The sequence below is a fragment of the Saimiri boliviensis genome, chromosome 11, assembly GCF_048565385.1.
Source record: "Saimiri boliviensis isolate mSaiBol1 chromosome 11, mSaiBol1.pri, whole genome shotgun sequence".
In the NCBI taxonomy this organism is placed as follows: domain Eukaryota; kingdom Metazoa; phylum Chordata; class Mammalia; order Primates; family Cebidae; genus Saimiri; species Saimiri boliviensis.
In genome coordinates, this window is record NC_133459.1 from 69,500,420 (window position 1) to 69,520,531 (window position 20,112).

The 20,112-nt window shown below is 41.1% G+C and overlaps 1 pseudogene; it reads right to left on the reverse strand.

Annotated features, from left to right (window-relative positions):
• Positions 1 to 2,153: 2,153 nt before the first annotated feature.
• On the reverse strand, positions 2,154 to 19,707 carry LOC141580272 (zinc finger CCCH domain-containing protein 3 pseudogene; annotated as a pseudogene).
• Positions 19,708 to 20,112: the final 405 nt, after the last annotated feature.

Genomic DNA, 20,112 nt, shown 5'->3' on the forward strand with positions numbered 1-20,112 from the left:
TTTTTTGGTCTGGAACAACTGAAATAATTGAATTATCCTTTACCTGAGATGGTCTGTTACACTGTTTTTGAATTGCTACAAAAGCATATCAGAGACTGAGTAATTTATAAAGAAAAAAAGTTTAATTGGCCCACAGTTCCGTAGGTTATAAAGGAAACATGATGCTGGAATCCTGCTCACCTTCTGGTGAGGCCCCAGGAAGCTCCTGATCATGGCAGAAAGTGAAAGGACAGCAGGCATGTCACATGGCAAGAGAGTGGGGGTGAGGCCGCAAACTTTTAAACAACCAGATCTCATGGGTGAACTCAGCAAGAACTCATTTATCATGAAGGGATGATGCTAAACTAGTCATGAGGGATCTGCCCAGTGATCCAATCACCTCTCACCAGGCCCTACCTCCAACCGTGGGAATCACATTTTAACATGAGATTTGGAAGGAGCAAACATCCAAACCGTATCAGATAGGGAAGTCCACAAGAGGAGTCAGTTTAGAGGGAAATATGAAGAGTTCAGATCTGAGATATTTAAGTGTGGGATGTTCTCTAAACACTACAAGTAAGGATGCTGAATGGGAGGTTGGGGTAACAGTCTGGAGTTCAGTACAGGATTCTGGGCTGCGATACAGATGTGGAGCAGCACACAGAGGCTGTTTCAAGCTGAGATGTTGAATGATATCACTTAGGGATTGCGTGTAACAGGAAAAGAGAAGCAGTTTCAGAACAGCACTATGACTTTTAGTTATTTGAAAGAAAAGGAGGAACTATCAAAAAGAATTTGAAAAGGAGTGGCCAGAAAGATGGAAGAAAAATGAGGCACACAGGTTTCATGGAAACCAAGTACAGAAAATGTTTCAGGGAGGCATGAGTAATCTATCAATCTTACCAAATGTTGCTGACAGGTTCAGAGATGGAGTCTCAGTTGATTTTGGGAAAAGTGAGTGAGGATTCTACATTTACCTGTTATCCTTAACACTCAATAAGTTCTGTTTCCACTATATCATTTAGACCAACTTAAAATGTGATATGAATTCATTCATTCATTCATTCACCAATCATTTTTGAATGCATACTTTTACTAAACACTGTACTTCTATATAAATATGAGGGACTCCTAATTTCTCAGAAATTATGTTTGGAGTTAGAAATGTGGAGATTAGGAATGACAGTTTTACCAAAGTGATGGGGACAAAAACCTGATTGGAATGGAATCAACAGACATAGTAAGTGTAAATAGTTGGAGAAAGTGAATATCAACTTTTCAACTGATGTATACAAGTGATAATATTTTCACCATAAATTAAAATGGATTTTACTATCTTGACACACATTGTTGCAAATGAAGACTCAAGCTATAGTTATCAAATATTTATTGCAGTTTATAATCAGCATAAAACTGTCACATTGCAAGATCAAGCTTCAATGTCATCTCTTTTGTGAAATCTTTCCTGCCTCCATCAGTTAATCCCTTTTGTTATGTTTCCCAAACACTTTATAAATACATTTGCAATACTACATTGTCTTGTAATAATTTATTTATTGTGTCTGTCTCTTCCATTACACTATGAGTCCCTCATATTTATATAGAAGTACAGTGTTTGGTAAAAGTATGCATTCAAAAATGATTAGTGAATGAATGAAAGAATTCATATCACATTTTAAGTCAGTCTAAATGATATAGTGGAAACAGAACTTATTAAGTGTTCAGGATAACAGGTAAATGTAGAATCCTCACTCACTTTTCCCAAGATCTAAAGCCTTGTACTTCAGGGAAATAAAGATGCATATTTCTCTGAGTGTAGCCATGTATTGTCCCTTTTACTATAAATAAAATACAAGATAATAAATGTGCATCCACCTAACTATGATGCTTTCATTTTATTTTGTTTGTTTCATATTACCAATTTTTACACTCTAATTTTCTCACAATAACCTTCAGATTATGAACTCAGTACATACACAGATAATAACAGATGATCTAGGTAAACTTTTTTTACTCTGGGACAGAAATCTGGAATTTGGTTCATGGATTTTTTTGAGAAACTCCATGTCCTCAGAATTTACCAGTGCTCAAACTAACATTATGACAATGTTATTTTAAAAGAGAAGCAGTTATCCTGCTTTGAAATACTGGATTGTTCTGTGAAGCTACTCTCCTAAGGGTGATTAAATTTTATATTAATTTTTAATATGACTCTTTTATAGTTTGCTCTCACACATGATTATGTTAGTAGCACTGAATTAGAGTACAAGAAAAATATCCATTAAAACTAAAATATTAAATGTGTATATAAAATCTTTCATGCCACTCTACGCAATTAATAAATAATTGTAGTGGAAGCCAAATTACTACTAAGAAAACCCTTACCAGAGCCATGTACTGGAATAAATGTATAGGTTCAAGGCAGTATGCTATCTCTACTGTAAGGAACATTGGAAAAATATTTTTATGATGATAAATTTTTATTTGCTCATTTCTATTCTTGCTCTTATAAAGGAAATTTAAAGCAAAGAAATTCTTTGTATTTTTTTTTCTACCAAGAAATGTTGATCTTAAGGGAGAAAAATTAAATCTGTCTGTCTATCATCTCTCTCTCCCCAAATTGAAATTTTAATCTTTATAAAAGATTAACTTTAAAATTTCTATCAACTCCACTACAGTTTTCAAGACTACATCAAATAAAATACAAAATTTGGATGAATTGTTTAATATATTTATTTTAATGAGGAGTTAGAGAATTTGGGTATAGAAAGCACAATACCAGTTGTGTGTTAAATCTGTTCTTCTATGGGGTGAGACTGTTTATCTATCTCTATGGGGAGAGTCACCCTCTCCTTGAGAAAGGTAGAGGGAAAAGTAAAGGGGACATTGTCTTACACATTAGGTACAAGATCAGCCACATGGAGGTAAAGCGTGAAGTGGGCTCTTAAGATACCCAATTCTAGTCCTTGGATCTTGGATGGTATTTCTGGACCTGCCTGATCCAGAGGGGATACCACTGCTCTGAAGGGTGAGTCCCAGGCCAGGCAGCATGTACCATAAGCTGATTGAAGAACCCTTTAATGTTAAAGGAATATCAATGGTATCCTGGAAGTACTCCTCATGGACCTGTGAGAGTGGTGGCCATGGGATGAGGCTCCTCTGCCTGTGAAAAAATAAAGGTAAGAGCAGGAAGGACTGTGTCTTGTGGGTTGACTGCCAGCTCAGCCACAGTACAATAAAACACCAGATCGACATCTAAGGTTTTCTGACTAAAGTCTCTGGCTCTCAGGTGGCACTTATTGACCCACTCAGAGTCTGGGGAGCTCATCACATTGAAGAAAGGAAACATGCCTGGCTGCCTTTATCACCTTCTGATTGTGGAGCTCCGGGGCTTTGAGTGAACATAGGCAGTAGCCAGATAACGGTTACAGTGAGTCTTGGGCAAGACCCAGTGCTGTGCTGCTTTCAGATCTGACCCAGTGCAGTCCCAGTGGTTGGGGCCACAGAGGTGTTTGTGGCATCCTACCCTCAGCTACAGACAACATAGAAGACAGAGGGAGACTCCATTTAGTTGGGAGAAAGTAAGGGAAGGGAACAAGAATATCTGCTTCGTAATCCAGAGAATTCTTTCTGTTCTTATCTATGACAAAGAAGGTGGTACCTCTATGAGTATATAAGAACCACAGTGTTACTGTGCTTGGGGTGCCCCTTAATGTAGATACAGCTTACATCATAGAACCCAAATCCTTTTAAATATCTGGAAAACATTCCAAGAAGGACAGGGACAAAGAAGCTGGACTGCAAAGACCATAATAAATACCTAATTCTTCAGTGCACAGACATAGACAAACACCTATAAGCATCAAGACCTTCCAAGAAAACATAACCTCACCAAACAAACTAAGTAAGTCACCAGGGACCAATTCTGGAGAAACAGAGATATGTGACCTTTCAGACAGAGAATTCAAAATAGCTGTGTTGAAGAAACAAAGAAGTTCAAGATAACACAGAGAAAGAATTCAGAATTCTATCAGATAAATTTTAAAAAGAGATTGAAATAATTAAAAAGAAACAAGCAGAAAATCTAGAGTTAAAATATGCAATTGACTTACTGAAGAATGCATCAAAGCTTTTTGATAGCAAAGGTGATAAAGCAAGGGAATGAAGATACGCTATTTGAAAATACATCATCAGATGAGGCAAAAGAAAAAAGAATAAAAAAAAAAATACCTAGAAAATAGCCTCAAAATGGCAAACCTAAGAGTTGTTAGCCCAAAAGAGGATTGGGGTAGGGGGAATAGAAGATTTATTCAAAGAAACAGCAAAGAACTTTCCCAAAACTGGAGAAAATTAACAATATTCAAGTACAAGAAGATTATAACCAAGTAGATTTAACCCAAAGAAGACTGTCACAAGGTGTTTAATAGTCAAACTCTTAAAAGGACAAGTATAAGATAAAGAAAGGATGGTAAACATAGACAAAAAACAAACAAACAAACAAAAAACCTACAAATAAAAAAACACAATGGAACTCCAATCTTTCTAGCCACAGACTTTTCAGTGTTAACCTTACAAGCCAGAAGAGAGTGGAATGACATATTTAAAGCGCTGACGGAAAAAAAATTACCCTAGAATAGTATATCTGGTGAAAATATCCTCCAAACGTGAAGGAAATATAAAGACTTTCTCAGACAAACAAAAGCTGAGGTATTTCATTAACACCAGACCTCTCCTACAAGAAAGGCTAAAGCAAGTTCTTCAAACTGAAAGAAATGGATATTAATGAGCAATACAAAACCATCTGAAGACACAAAACTTACTGCTAATACACAGAAAACCCCACAGTATTATAGAACAGTAACTGTGGTATGTAAACAACTCTTATCTTAAGTAGGAAAGACTAAATGATGAATCAATAAAAATTAATAACTATGACTACTTGGTGTCCTGCGTCCCAGCTGCTCTTGCCATGGCTGAAAAGGACCGACATAGAGTTTGAGCTGTGGCTTCAGAGGGTGCAACATAGAGTTTGAGCTGTGGCTTCAGAGGGTGGCAACTTCCAAATGGTGTTGAGCCTGCTAGTGCACAGAAATCAAGAACTGGGGGTTGGGAACCTCTGCCTAAACTTCAGAAGATGTATGGAAACACCTGGATACCCATGCAGAAGTTTGCTCCAGAGATGGGGTGCTCATGGATAACCTCTGCTAAGGCAGTCCAAAAGGGAAATGTGGGGTTACATGTCAGGGAGGCTGCAGTGGCAGAAAAAAATTGATTTTTCTCGTTATCCTCTGGATTACTTGGCTGAGGCCTTGTAAATTGGACTGATGAAAGACAAATTAATGAGAGAATTAATTATAATGAAATAAAAATGTATTCTTTATAAACTTTATATATCATAGGAGTATTCATAAAGAAATAAAGAGCTAAAGAAACAGTTAAATCTGAGTGTTTTTATATTATTTTTGTTGAAGAATGGTTTAGAAAATGTAAAAGGTATGAGCTAGCATAAGCAACATAGTTTGAATGCTCTTTCCAAATGTCATGTTGAGATGTTATCCCCAATGTTGAAGGTGGGGCCTGTTGGAAGGTGTTTTGAGCGTGGCAATGGGTTTTTCATGAATGGCCTGGGCCATCTCCTTGGTGAAAAGTGGTCTCTTGTTCTGACTTTACATGAGATATGGTTGCATAAAAGTATGTGGCACCTCCTTCCAACTCTTTCTCTCACTTGCTCCTGCTTTCTCTATGTGACATGCTTGCTTTCCTCATATAGTGTGCCTGCCCTCACTTTGCCTTCTGCCATGATTGCAACCTTCCTGAGACCCTTCTAAAAGCTAAGTTGATGCCAACACATGCTTCCTGTAAAGCCTGCACAACTGTGAGCCAATGAAACCCCTTTTTCTATAAATTGCTCAGTTTCAGATTTTTTTTTTACAACAATGCAAGAATGACCAAATACAAATAATTGATACCAAGGAAAAGGGTGTATTGGTGTAAAGATACCTGAAAACATGGAAGTAGCTTTGGAACTCAATAACGAGCAGAGATTGGAAGAGTTTAGAGGGCTCGGAAGAAGACAGGAAGACAAAGTTTGAACATTTTTAGAGACTGGTTAAGTGGCTGTGACCAAAATGTTGAGAGTGATATGGATATGTGTTATGCCTTAGCAAAGAACTTGGCTGCATTGTGCCTCTGCCATAGGGCTCATTGGAAGTTGGAACTTAAGAGTGATTATTTAGGGTATCTGGTAGAATTTCTAGGCAGCAAAGTGTTCAAGAAGTGGTCTGGCTGCTTCTAATAACCTATGCTCAGATGTTGGGGCAAAAAATAACTTAAAATTTGAACTTATATTTAAAAGGGAGTAGAGTTTGGAAAATTTACAGCCTGATTGTGTGGCAGAGAAAGCAAAGTCTTTTTTGGGAGAATTAAAGCAGGCTATGGAGCAACTGCTTACCAGAGATATTTGCGTCACTTAAAGGGAGCCAAGTACAACTATCCAAGGCAATGAGAAAAAGATCTTGAAGGAATTTTAGAGACCTTCATAGCAGTCCCTCCCATCATAGCTCTGGAGGCTTAAGAGGGAAGAATAGTTCTGTGGGCCTGTTCCAGGGTCCTGCTGCTCTGTACAATCTTGGGACACTGCTCCCCACAACCAGTCCACTCTAGCTCCAGTCTTAGCTCAGAGGACCCCAGATATAACTTGGGCCACAGCTTCAGGATTTGCAAACCATAAATTTTGGCAGCTCCCATGTCTGTTAAGACTGTGAGCACACACAAGACACAAGACTTGGCCCCTCTGCCAAGATTACACAGGATTTATGGAGGAACCGGATGTCCACATAGAAGCCTGCTGCAGGGGTGGAGCCCCCACAGAGAATCCCCATTAGGGCAGGGCTTGGGGATAAGGCAAAGTGTGAGGTTAGAGGCCCCACTCAGATTCCTCATTGTGAAGCTGCAAGAAGGAAGCTATCACCCTCCCTACTGCAGCACTACCTAGTGAAGCTGTGAGAAAAGAGCCACTGCCTTCTTGACCCAAGAGAATGGTAGTCCCACCAGCAGCTTGCACTCTGCACCTGGAAAAGCCATAGGCCCTCAACAACCTGGGAGAGCAGCCTTGGAGGATAAACCCTGCAAAACCACAAGGGAACTACCCCTTGGACCAGTGTGTGTGGATGTTGGGACATGGAATCACTGAAGATTATTTTGGAGCTTTAAGATTTAATGACTGGACTGCTGAATTTTGAACTTCCATGAGGTCTGTTTCCCTTTTCTTTTGGCTAATTTCTCTTTTGTGGAATGGAAATGTTTACCCAACGCTTCTATGCCCACTTTTTCTTGAAAGCAACTAAATTATTTTTTATTTGGCAAGCTTATAGATGGAAGGGACTTACGTTGTTTCAGATGAGACTGGAATCTGAACTTTTGAGTTAACATTGGAATGAGTTAAGACTTTGAGGGACTGTTGAGAATGGATGATTGTATTTTAAAATACGGGAAGGACATGATATTTGAGAGGCCATGGGCAGAAGGGTGTAGTTTGAATTTCTCCTTCAAATATAATGTTGAGATATAATCCCTAGTGTTGGAGGTGAAACTTGTGGGGGAGGTGTTTTGATCATGAGGAGGGGTCCCTCATGAATGACTTCAGCCATTTCATCATGATAAGTAAGCTGCTGCTCTGAGTTAACCTGGTCACTTAAAAGTGTGTGACACCTCCCTCCTACTCTCCCTATCTTGCTTGCTCCTGCTTTCACCATGTGATGTGCCTGCTCCCACTTTGCCTTCTACCATGATTGTAAGCTTCCTGAGGCCTCCCTAGAAGCTGAACTGATGTCAGTACTTGCTTCTGGTAATGCCTGCAGAACTGTCAGCTAATAACATCTCTTTCATTTACAAATCACACATGCTCATATATTTCTTTATAGTAATACAAAAATAGTCTAATACAGTAGTAAACTGGGGGAAACTTAGCAAGGCCTGTTTCGTTTCCTTTGGCTTTTCTTTGTCTTCAGAGACAAGGGTGTGCCTTTCTTCTGGTCATAGAGAAGGTACTTCTCAGAAGAGGGTCTCATGACCTGGGGAAAAGAGGGAGGACAGAGAGTCTTTCCAGTACCTACCGTTTCTCAAATTCCTTCAGACTGAAATCATTATGCCAAGGTGTCCTATCATGAAGTAGTTTTAATCACATTAAGGTGGTCTCCTTACCTGTTTCTGTGGCACAACTTTAGCTGCACGTTTGTCTACTGGCTGCATTTCCTATCTTGGTGCCATCCTACTATTTGAGTTTTCCATGATTCAGAAGTGTCTCTTTCTTGAGAGCCATCCAAGAACCTTCCAATAAATTATTTTTTTCAACTTAGCCAATCTTTCTCTTGAGTCCAGAACTGATAGAGTATGTTATGTGAGAATACATTGATATTACAGATTTTGAGAAATCAAGACCCCTTAAAATGAAATTTTATTTTTATCTACTTTTGAAAACATTTTTAAATTTTTCTGGAGGCTCAAGTTAAAGGTGTTAAATTTTCAAGGCTTTTTGTACTTTTTTTCTTTATTAACATCGCCCAAAGCTTATAACTAACAATTACAGAAGATATCAATCTTTATTTTTACTGTGCATATTAAGAAAATGGTAACCTATTCAAATTCAGATTTTATTTTATTGTTAAACAATTTCAACAATTGACTAGGAGAATTCATTGTTAATATCAAAGTCACAGAGAAATGGAAGTTTTATCTCTTTCATTGTATTCTGTGATGCAATAGAATATTGTCATATTTTTTGAGAAAATAGTATGATATGCTGTTGGACAAATTTAATTTTGGATGAACAATAATGAAAGTTTTAAAGAAACAAGAGGAATGACAACTTGGAAAATGTAGAATACCAGCCTTTATTCATATTGCTAATTGTAATATGTATTTACTAATTGTAAATGTGGAAACTGAATTCCCATTGCAGAGAAAACTTTGCTTTTTATGACAGACCCAGGCAACAGGAAACACACATGCACACACACACACCCACACACCCAAAAGAAGCCTTTCTTAGGAGAAAATATATGCTAATTTCTCTCCTTCTTTCCCCTCTTTCTCTTCCTTTCCCCTCTGTTTCTTTTCTTCTCCTTTTCCATTCTCACTTTCAGTTTAAAGGTGAAATCAGCTTCTCAGAGAAAGGGTAAGAGAAATTGGGTGCCTTTTTCTTCAGTTTGGCGATGGTATCTTAAACATCCAGATTAATTATACCAGGTAATTCTTTTTAGACAGTTCTTCAAAGGTCACCTAAATCACAATTTAATGTCAAATAAGTGAATGGATGAATTAATGAATGAATGTCACATTAACATTTCAGATTATCTGAGAAACATTAAGGTCAACCACTTTTCAGTGTAAACTAAATCTAATTTTTAAAATTTCCCAAATCAACAAATAACAGGTTCTTCTTGAAATGATACAAACCTGAGAATATGCCTCAACATAAAAACTGAAACCATTTTATGTTGTTTGGCTGTGTCCCCACCTAAGTTTCATTTTAAATTCTTACATGTTGTAGGAGGGACTTGGTGGGTGGTAATTGAGCATGGGGACAGGTCTTCCCCATGCTGTTCTCATGATAGTGAATAAGTTTCATGAGATCTAATGGTTTTATAAGAGGTAATTTTCTTGCACAAGCTCTCTTCTCTTCTCGGATGTCATGTGAGACATGCCTTTCACCTTTCACCTTACACCATGATTGTGAGGCCTCCCCAGCCACATGGAACTGTAAGTTCGATAAACCTCTTTCTCTTGTAAATTGCCCAGCCTTAGGTATGTCTTTATCAGCAGTATGAAAACTGACTAATATAGTAAATTAATACCTGGATTGGGGTGCTGCTGAAAAGATACCTGAAAATGTGGAAGCAACTTTGGAACTGGGTAACAGGCAGGGGTTGGAACAGCTCAGAAGAAGACAGAAAAATGTGGGAAAGTCTGTAACTTCCTAGAGACTTGATGAATGGCTTTGACCAAAATGCTGATAATGATATGGACAATAAAATCCAGGCTGAGGTGGTCTCAGATGGAAATGAAAAACTTCTTGGGAACTGTAGCAAAGGTGACAACTTTTAGCAAAGAGATGGGTGGCATTTTGCCCTCACCTTAGAGATTTGTGGAACTTTGAACTTCAGAGAGATGACTTAGGGCATTTGGTCAAAGAAATTTCTTTCTTTCTTTCTTTCTTTTTTTGAGATGGAGTCTCACTCTGTTGCTAGGCTGGACTTCAGAGGCACGATCTCAGCTCACTGCATCCTCTACCTCCTGGGTTCAAGTGATTCTCCTGCCTAAGCCTCCTGAGTAGCTGGGAGTATGGGTGTGTGCCACCATGCCCAACTTATTTTTGTAGTTTTAGTAGAGATGGGGTTTCACCATGTTGGCCAGGATAGTCTTGATCCCTTGACCTCATGATCGGCCCACATTGGCCTCCCAAAATGCTAGGATTTCAGGTGTAAGCCACTGCATCCAGACAGTAGAAGAAATTTCTAAGCAACAAAGCATTGAAGAGGTGACTTGGGTGCTGTTAAAGGCATTCAGTGTTTTGTTTTTTTGAGACAGAGTCTCACTTTGCTGTCCAAATGGGAGTGCAGTGGCAAGATCTCAGCTCACTACAACCTCTGCCTACTGGATTCAAGCTATTCTCCTGCCTCAGATTCCTGAGTAGCTGGGATTACAGGCATACATTACCATGCCTGGGTAATTTTTATATTTTTAGTAGAGATGAGGTTTCACCATATTGGACAGGATGGTCTTGAATTTCTGACCTCAGGTGATTTATTTATTTATTTATTTATTATGGACAGAACCTTTATTGCTGAACATAAAACACCTGCCTGGGAGGCCTGGCCAGTGGCCTCTTCAATGCGCTCAAGACCTGGGTAGAGAGGGCTGGGGGGCCACAGGGCCACTGCTGCCAACGGCTGTGGGGAACAGGCCTGGAGGCCACCCCTGCCTGGCACCCTGGAGGGCGGTAGATGGGGTCAGGGGCCAGGCCCTGGGCACACACTGGTCATGGAAGTTTCCAGGCAGGCAGAACAGTGTCCCTGTGGCCCCAGGTGGGGCATGGTGGTGGGCAGCCCTCCTCTGGGGCAGAGTGGCAGACAGAGCCTCTTTCCTCTCCAAGGACGAGGGTCTGAGGTAGGTTCAGGCCGGTTCCTGGGGTCCTCACCAATGTGGCTTGATGTGCAGAGGCTTCTCTGAGTCCTTGGTCGGGGGGGCCCTGGGGGCCCGGACCCTGGGCTGACCTCCTGGGCTCAACAAGGACTGCAGGGACATGAAGGAAGGCAGCTTGCAGAGCCTGCTGGAGCACACCACCGCTGAGGTGGCCTCCTGGAGAGATGGGGCCTCCTGGTCCAAGGAATTGAGAGGGGACAGGGAGAGGGAGGAGGAACAGGAGGAAAGAGAAGAGGAGGAGGAAGCCTTGGAGGATGAGGGAGAGGCTGACACCACCGGGGAGTGGAGAGGCGCAGCCAGGGCAGCCCCAGTGAGAGCAGGAGAGCTGGGCGTCTGCCTAGTGGGGCGCTGGGCTGCCAAGGGCTTCCTGGGCCCGTGGCTGGCCGAGGCCCTGCTCCTGGCAGCCATGTTGCTGGGTCCTGGGCGGGGGATGTGGCTGCCCGCTGACTGTGGCGTTTCTGGGTGCAGTGGAGCAGCTGGCACTGGGTGCCCCGGGAACACGACCCCCTGTGGGTGAAGTCCGGGCACAGCAGTGTGTATTTCTTCTTGCACTTTGCACCCAGGGGGCAGTAGCCTTTGAGGAAGTCGCTGCAGACCTCGGCCCTGCGGGACACGTACACGTGGCTGTAGGGGCAGTTGCTGTTGCTGCAGATGCCCTTTAGAAAGTACGAGCACACTGGCATCTTCTCCCTGAACACGTGGTGGGAGAAGGGGCAGGTCCCATCCATCTTCTTGCAGGTGCCCCGGACAAACCTGGTGCACACGGCCACCTTCTCAGGGTCGTGGATGTAGGGGCAGCGCTCACCGCGGTTGCACCTGCCGAAGCGGTTGTAGTACATGCAGAACTCCTTCTTCTTCTCCCTCCGCTGCCGCGCCTGACGGATGATGGTCAAGCTGCGCTGCACGGCCCGGCTGTCCAGGGACGGCTACAGCTGCCTGCAGGGTCCAGCCGGCCTGTGCGGAGGAAGGGCCTGCTGCCGGCATCATCAGGCTGGCGGGAGGTCTTGGAGAGCTTGTTGGCACTTTGTAGAGGACCCCTCTGATGCAGTGGTAGCCTTTGCTCCGCCACCGAGGGGAGCCTGGTTGGGCTTTCCACCCCCACTGGCAACTGGACGCAGGTGGTTCAACACCAAGGACCTGGACAGTGAGAGCCGCTGGGCTCGCCAGGAGGGCAGAGGTAGGAGGAAGGGAGGGGCGCTGGGAGATGAGGCCGGGGTCTTCTTGAAGATGCGGTAGCGGGTCTTGATCACCTTGCTAGTGGGTGGAGTCTGCAGGGCATGCAGGCTGGATGCTTCCTTGGTGGGGACGTGGGCCTGGCTCGGGGGCAGGCGGCACAGCTGGTGTGTGGTGACCTGTACCAGGCCCTTGTTGGGGGTCTTCTTCAGGACAGGGCTGCTCTTCGCCCGGAGGGCCTGTCTCCTCCGGAGGCTGAGGTGGCTCTTGGCGGTGGTGGCAAGTGAGGGGCTGCTTTTCTTGTCTCCAGGAAGGCTGGTACTGCCCCGCCTCCAGATGATCTTGGTGCTGCTTTTCACTTTGTAAGCTGAGAGTGAGGTCTCCCCAGAGAGGGGCTTCAAGCCACTGGGTCCTGCTGCTGGTCCGTCCCCCGACAGTGACCTAGACCGGACTGGGGAGAGCTGGGAGGAGGAGGCAGAGGGACTGGATGCCTTCCACTTGTACTTGCTAGGGGCAGGCCCTGGCTGGGAGGACGTGGCTGGCTTCCTGGGCTTGAGCTCTCGGTCGGCTCTGAGCTGTGGCTTCTCCACCTTGCCTGCCATGCCAGCTGCAGCCTTGCACACATTCTCTGCAGCCACTCTGGGACTGAGCACCCTCTGAGCAGCCCAAGGACTCTTCTCGGAGGTGGCCACCCATTTGTAGTTGTTTTTCCGGAACTTGTTAGTTCGACAGGACACAAGCGGCGAGGCCTCCAGGGCCTGCCTGGGTCCTGAGGCTGGTCTGGCTTGGCCCACCACTGAGCCAGCCAGAACTGGCTGATCTGTGGGGCCAGCATGCACTCTCCCATCCCCGATGAGCTGTGTAGCATGGTTGGCCACAGAATGAGAACCCGCCTTCCAGCCCAGGGCCATGCCAGTGTGCGGGGGCAGGGTAGAGGATGGGAGGCTGGCCTTGACGGCAATCACACTCTCACTGCCAGTTCAGCGGAGCTCCAGGGGGCTGTCCCCTACATTGCCCACAGACTTCACCACCCAGGGCTTACCAGGCTCCTTCTGGCAAACCAGAAGAGGATCTTCCACACTGCAGGTGCCCCTGGCTCTTGCTGGTCTTGAGGGCTGCAGCTGTCCCCCAGGGGGCTCACCTTCACCTTCCTGGGGCCTTTGGTCACAGGAGCCTGTCTCAGCCTCCCAAAGTGCTGGAATTACAGGCATGAGTCACTGTGCCTGGCCAGTATTCAGTTTTAAAAGGGAAATAGGGTATAAAAGTTTGGAAAATTGGCCCATCTTGGTGGCTCATGCCTGTGATCCCAGCACTTTGGGAGGCTGAGGTGGGTGGATTACAAGATTAGGAGTTCAAGACCAGCCTGGCCAAGATGGTGAAACCCCATCTCTACTAAAAATATAAAAATTAGCTGGGCATGGTGGTACATGCCTGTAATCTCAGCTACTCAGGAGGCTGAGGCAGGGAATTGCTTGAACCTGGGAGGCAGAGGTTGCAGTCAGCTGAGATTGTGCCACTGCACTACAGCCTGGGTGATAGAGCGAAACTCTATCTCAAAAAAAAAAGTTTGGACAATTTACAGACTGACAATGTGATAGAAAAGAAAATCCCATTTTCTGAGGAGAAAGTCAAGCTGGCTGCAGAAATTGCATAAGTAATGAGGAGCTGAATGTCACCAAGATGATGGGGAAAATGTCTCCAGGGCATGTAAGAGACCTTTGCAGCAGCCCCTGCCATCACAGGCCTGGAGGTTTAGGATGTAAAAATGGTCTTGTGAACCTGGCCCAGGGTCCCTCCGCTGGATGCAGTCTAGGGACTTGGTGTCCTATGTCCCAGTTGTTCCAGGTATGATTAAAAGGAGCCAAGGTACAGCTTGGGCTCTTACTTCAGATGGACGTCCCAAGCCTTAGTAACTTCCACATGGTGTTGAGTCTGCTGCTGCACAGAAATCAAAAATTGAGGTTGGGAAACCTCCACCTAGATTTCAAAGGATGTATGGAAATGTCTGGATGCCCAGGATGAAGTTTGCTTGAGGGGCGGGACCTAATGGAGAACTTCTGCTAGGGAAGTGCAAAGGGAAATGTGGCATCAAGCCTCTACACAGAGTCCCTACTGGGGCCCCCCCTAGTGGAGCTATAAGAAGAGGGCCACTGTCCTCCAGACCCGAGAATCATAGATCCACCAACAGTTTGCACCATGCACCTGGAAAAGTCGCAGACACTCAATGCCAGCTGGTGAAAGCAGCCAGGGAAAGGGCTATACCCTGCACACCTGCAGAGGTGGAGCTACTCAAGGCTGTGGGAGCCCGTCTCTTGCATCAGCATGACCTAGACAGGGAGTCAAAGGAAATCTTTCTGGAGATTTAATATTTGACTTCCCCTGTATCTCCTTTCTTTTGGCCAGTTTCTTCCATTTGGAATGGTTTTAACCAATACCTGTACTCCCATTGCATCTAGGAAGTAACTAACTTGCTTTTGATTTTACAGGCTGCTTATAGGAGGAGGAGATAGCCTGGTCTTGGATGAGACCTTAGACTGTGGGCTTTTGAGTTAGTTGCGGAAATGAGTTAAGACTTCAGGGGACTGTTGGGAAAGCATGATTGGTTTTGAAATGTGAGGACATGAGATTTGGGAGTGACCAGGAGTGGAATGATATGGTTTGGTTGTGTCCCCACCCAAATCTCATTTTGAATTCCCACATACTGTGGGAAGGACCTGGTGGGAGGAAATAGAATCATGGGGGCAGGTCTTTCCCATGCCATTCTTGTGATGGTGAATGGGTCTCATGAGATTTGATGGTTTTACAAGGGGAGGTTTATCAGCAGAGCTCTCTTCTCTTGTCTGCTGCCACGTGAGATATGCCTTTCACCTTCCACCATGATTGTGAGGCTTCCCCAGCCAAGTGGAACTGTAAGTCCAATAAACCTTTTTCTTTTGTAAATTGCCCAGTCTTGGGTATGTCTTTATCAGGAGTGTGAAAATTGACTAATATACCATTATACAAGTTTTTATGTTACCTGATGAAAGATATCTAATTGTGTATCATAAAACCATAAGAGCTTTGTTAATACATTTTGATAACTGAAAAATAAGGGAACAGGAATTCTGAACACACATACTAGTTTATCTATAAATTAGAAATATGTATGTTTCCAGGAAAAATGGCTTATTCAGAATTAAAAAACAAAGCAAAACCTCATCTTTCTCCTTGTCAACATTTAAAGTTATTAGATAGTAAGACATTCCAAACATTATTTAGTTGCTTATCAACAAGAAAAACATATTACAAGAAATTAATTTTACTCCAAATATTTTAAAAAATATGCTTTTCTCCATGTCAGTATTTAAAGCAGGTGTTATCTTCTGATTAATTAAATCACAAAATGTTCCTTATGCTAAAGTCTTAGCAAATAAAACTTAACAGAAACTGTTGGTTGCACTGTTGTAATTTCTTCTCCTCCGTTAAAAAAATTATTCAGAATACCACATGGCCAGCTTGCAAGCTTATTTTCCAGATCACTGAGAGCAATGCAGTTTTGTATTTGTGTGTGAATATGTGTTTTGTTTTGAAAAAGACAGCAGCTTGAAGCAGTTTTAGATCTCTGGCAATGATTTCTTAAGGAATATGTCAAAAATGAGCTACTGAACACATTTTTGCCAGGTCACTTGTCAAGTACTTGGTAGGGAGATGTCAAGTTTCAGGGCAACCACAATCCACATTTATGAAACTACTTAGAAAACTATGTAAGAGTTCTGTGGCTCTTACTACATATGAACAATCAAGAGAATTTTGTTCCTAAACTTTTAGCATATTATAGTCTTCAACAAATATTTTGCAAGTCCCTTTTCTAAGATATGAACCCAAAATTTTCTTGAGAAATTCCATGTGCTTTAATACTTGTTTAATCACAATTCAGAGCTGTAGGACATCTAAGTCTGCTGTGGCTTAGTATAGAGTTACCTTTTTTGAATATAAAAAGGTCAAAATTAATTAAGAAACTGGCAGATTCAAAGTTCCACCAAGGAATAGCCCAATGCTTTTAGCAATCCACTTGAAATGAAGGAGGAAAACCACCCTCTTAAACATTTTAAAGCTTTGAAAGCCTAATGAACCATGCTACCTCCTGTAGTTTCTACCAAATCAAAATGTGTGCTAGGACTGGGCTCATTAGCATTAAGTAGAAGCAGACCACTCAGTTCTGGCTATAGCTTCTTGCAATGTTTTTATCATTATCATTATCATTATTTGGTTGATGACATATTGCTATCTCAACTGTTACTTTACTTTTCTTACTGTTTTTGATATAGATCTCCTATTATACCATAAATTAAATGCCCAATGTGACAAAAAAAAAAAAAAGACTTGTTCTGTTCATTCAAGTGCCCCAAATATATTATTTTTTCAACAAAGGTGAATTCTCAAAGCAAGGTAGTTCTTGTGATTGTCTACTTTCTCTTTCACATGTCCCAAACTATTGGGTTATGGTTTGTGAGATAATGAAGAAAAGGAGTAATTAAAACATAGATTATTAGATATATAGGCATCTTGGGTTTTTTTTTTCAAGTCATTAAAGTAGGAATTATTATCAAAGCTCATAATGTTAGCAATTAATTTAATTCAAGGGTTTTAACAATTTTTACATCTCGGCTCGGCACAGTTGCTTACTCCCTGTAATTCCAGCACTTTGGGAGGCCGAAGCAGGTGGATCACTTGAGGTCAGGGTTCAAGATTAGCCTGGCCAACATGGTGAAACTCCATCTCTACTAAAAATACAAAAATTAGCCCGGTGTAGAGGACGCGCCTGTAGTCCCAGCTACTGGGGAGGCTGACACAGGAGAATCACTTGAAACTGGAAGGCAGAGTTTGCAGTGAGCTGAGATCATGCCACTGCACTCTGTCTTGGGTAATCAAGTGAAACTCTGTCTCAAAAAACAAATTGTTTTTACATGTCATCATTGCAGAGAAAAGTTTTTGCTGAAATGAAAAACCATGAATTATCTGGAACACACCTTTTCATGTTACTGAAATTTGATTCTATGGAAGCTTTGCATTTTTCTTTTACATTTGAACTCTTTTTAAAGTTGTAAATAAATAACATTAAGGCAAAATATTTCTGGTCTATAAATATGGAAATAAATTCTGTAAAATAAAGATTCTATTGAATTCTCCTCCTCAATCTGGAAGTCAGTTTTGCCTCCTTTAGTACATTAATTTCAAGGTTTTGATCTATAAATGTGTATGTTCTTTATCCTTTTATCTGGTTGTAATATCTTATCAGGTCCTTCATTAATGAATTAATGTATTCATTTCATAAGTGTATGAAAATCACACTTTTTATGTTTTTCAAACTAAGCGGTGATATCCATAGGATTTGTATTATGGTCATATTTTGAAAATAAAATACAAATGTATTTCTTAGGTTGCATATAATTTAATTTCTAGAATTAGAATCTTCCTCTTGGTCTACTGTCCCAGCACAAACAGATGTTCATGTTAGTATTTTAATATAAATGGGCTCAAACAACATCACTCAGATTAAAATCAGTATTCTATTGTGAATTTTTTAAAAAGTATGTATGCATTCTGAACTCCATTTCCCCCAAAATTCTGTTGATTGCAGATGTCTGGGAAATAGTCTTAGTAGATTATCCCAAACTTGACACATCTTTTGCAAAATGCTACACAAAATAAGATACATGTGATTATGACAAGATTCTCCACTTAGTGTGACTGGTCTAACACAACCCAAGGCTGTGTGTCCAAAGGCAACTGTATTGTGAGTTTCACATTTCCAAAGATTTAGATGACATGTACAATCTGATTAGGCTTTAAATCTCATATTCTCTGCAGGTATTGGAAAATACAAGGATATCATAAATATCTGTATTTATATTTAAAATGTGGTTATACTTATATTAATATATAAATAAAAATATACAAATAGTTGTTTATGAAGCCAGCAATGTGATTATACGCTTTTCTTTTTCCTAGGTAGTCTAATGGGACTAGAAACAAATTGGGAACATCTTTCATTGCATATTTAGCTCAGATCTGCCACTCAGTTGAAGTATAATCTCCAGCAAGTGACTTAAAATTTCTGAATCCCCTTTTCATCATCAATATATGACAATAATAATATTTTCTCCTTCAAGTATTTGAAAGTGTCAAGAAGACCATAATAGCAACACTTGCAAAAGTGCTCCATTGTAAAATGCAATTTAGAGGTAGTTGTGACCCTTTGGGGAAAAACTATAGTTGCCACATTTGTCTCTGAGGTGAAGCACGTTTCTTAGACTGAAGGAAGACCCTGGAAGAGATTGATCTAGGCTTAGCAAGAGTGTGGGTAGAGCTTCTAGGGAGAATAATAAAATGTGTTCCTCTTTTCTTTATTTCTAGGAATAATGGAAAGCATTTATTTGTTTGCTAAATTACTCTCTTTCCACTAGTGATATCAATTCTTAAATATTTTTAGTAAGTTTGGAATTACTATAAAAATGGTGCTTGTAAATGTGAAGGTGTGTTCTCCTTGGAGAGTTCAGAGGGAGCACATTGACTGGTATTTGGATCAAATTCCTCTAACTTGAGTGAATTATCTTAGATAATTATCTCAACAAATTCTTACTTACATTTCTGACTGGCAGGTTAAAGTGAATATTTTTTGTTTACCTAGATGTGGCTTTGAAGCAGCTACATTTTGACCTATTCTGTTGAGAGGGAAACTAATTCTGGATTTCATGTGCTAGCTTTTTAGGTCTAAAACTTGGTGCTTCTATTTCTGTGATGTAATTTATTCAAGATAGGTAAGACAGATGTTAAAAAGGGAAGAAATAATGAAGCTGTGGGGAAATCAGACATTTATTAGTATGTTTCCAGTTTTTTTTGTGGAGGGAAGGCTTTGGTGTATATGGTTTTCTCAGAATAGCAGTGATACCTATATTTTAAAATAGCTTATAAAACCAAGCATGCATTTTTTAATGGTTTGTTTTATCTACCACATTATTCTCATTTATTCAGTTGATTATCATAGATGAACAGATAAGGAAAAGAGGGCTTAAATAATTCATTTGGTGTGAGATCTGATTTGTATATGATGGTTTGGTATTTACAAACTAAAGGTTCTCAGCCAAATAATATGTTTTGCTTGGAAACCAAGGTATTTTTAAGGAAATTGTATCTGAATGCCTTCAGGTGCCCATTGTTTTATACCCAGCTATCTTAAGAAATTATACTCTGTCTGGCTCTTACAAGCATTTGAGTTTTCACTTGGCTAGCTTGTAAGATCATTAGGATTTTTTACCAATTTCTGTTGCTAACTCTGCTGTATTTTATCAGGTAAATGTTCTAAACAATTAATAATAAGATATTTGCAGAAAATTTATTTTTAGTTTAGTTTAGTTTATCAAATCTTTTAGGAATCAGCAACAGCAAGAAAGAATATAGTGTGGAGTCCTTTGAAACTGTAGCATCTAAACTTTTAACCCTTTACTGCTTTAGAGTAAGCATAAAGATGAGTGTAATACAGAAAATGAAGAGAATAGCAGAAATATTGTCAAATGGTCATTTTTCCTTCTTTCTCTTTAACTTATGACTTATAACTTTCTCTTATGACTTAACTAATAGAGTTTTAAAATGAGTCAAATACATATTTTAATTGATAAACCGAGTTTATATTCACCTATTGGAAACAGTACAACATATTTTACATCAGATTATGAAATATGGATGTTTTACTAAAAGACAGGAAGAGCCTTTCCAGTC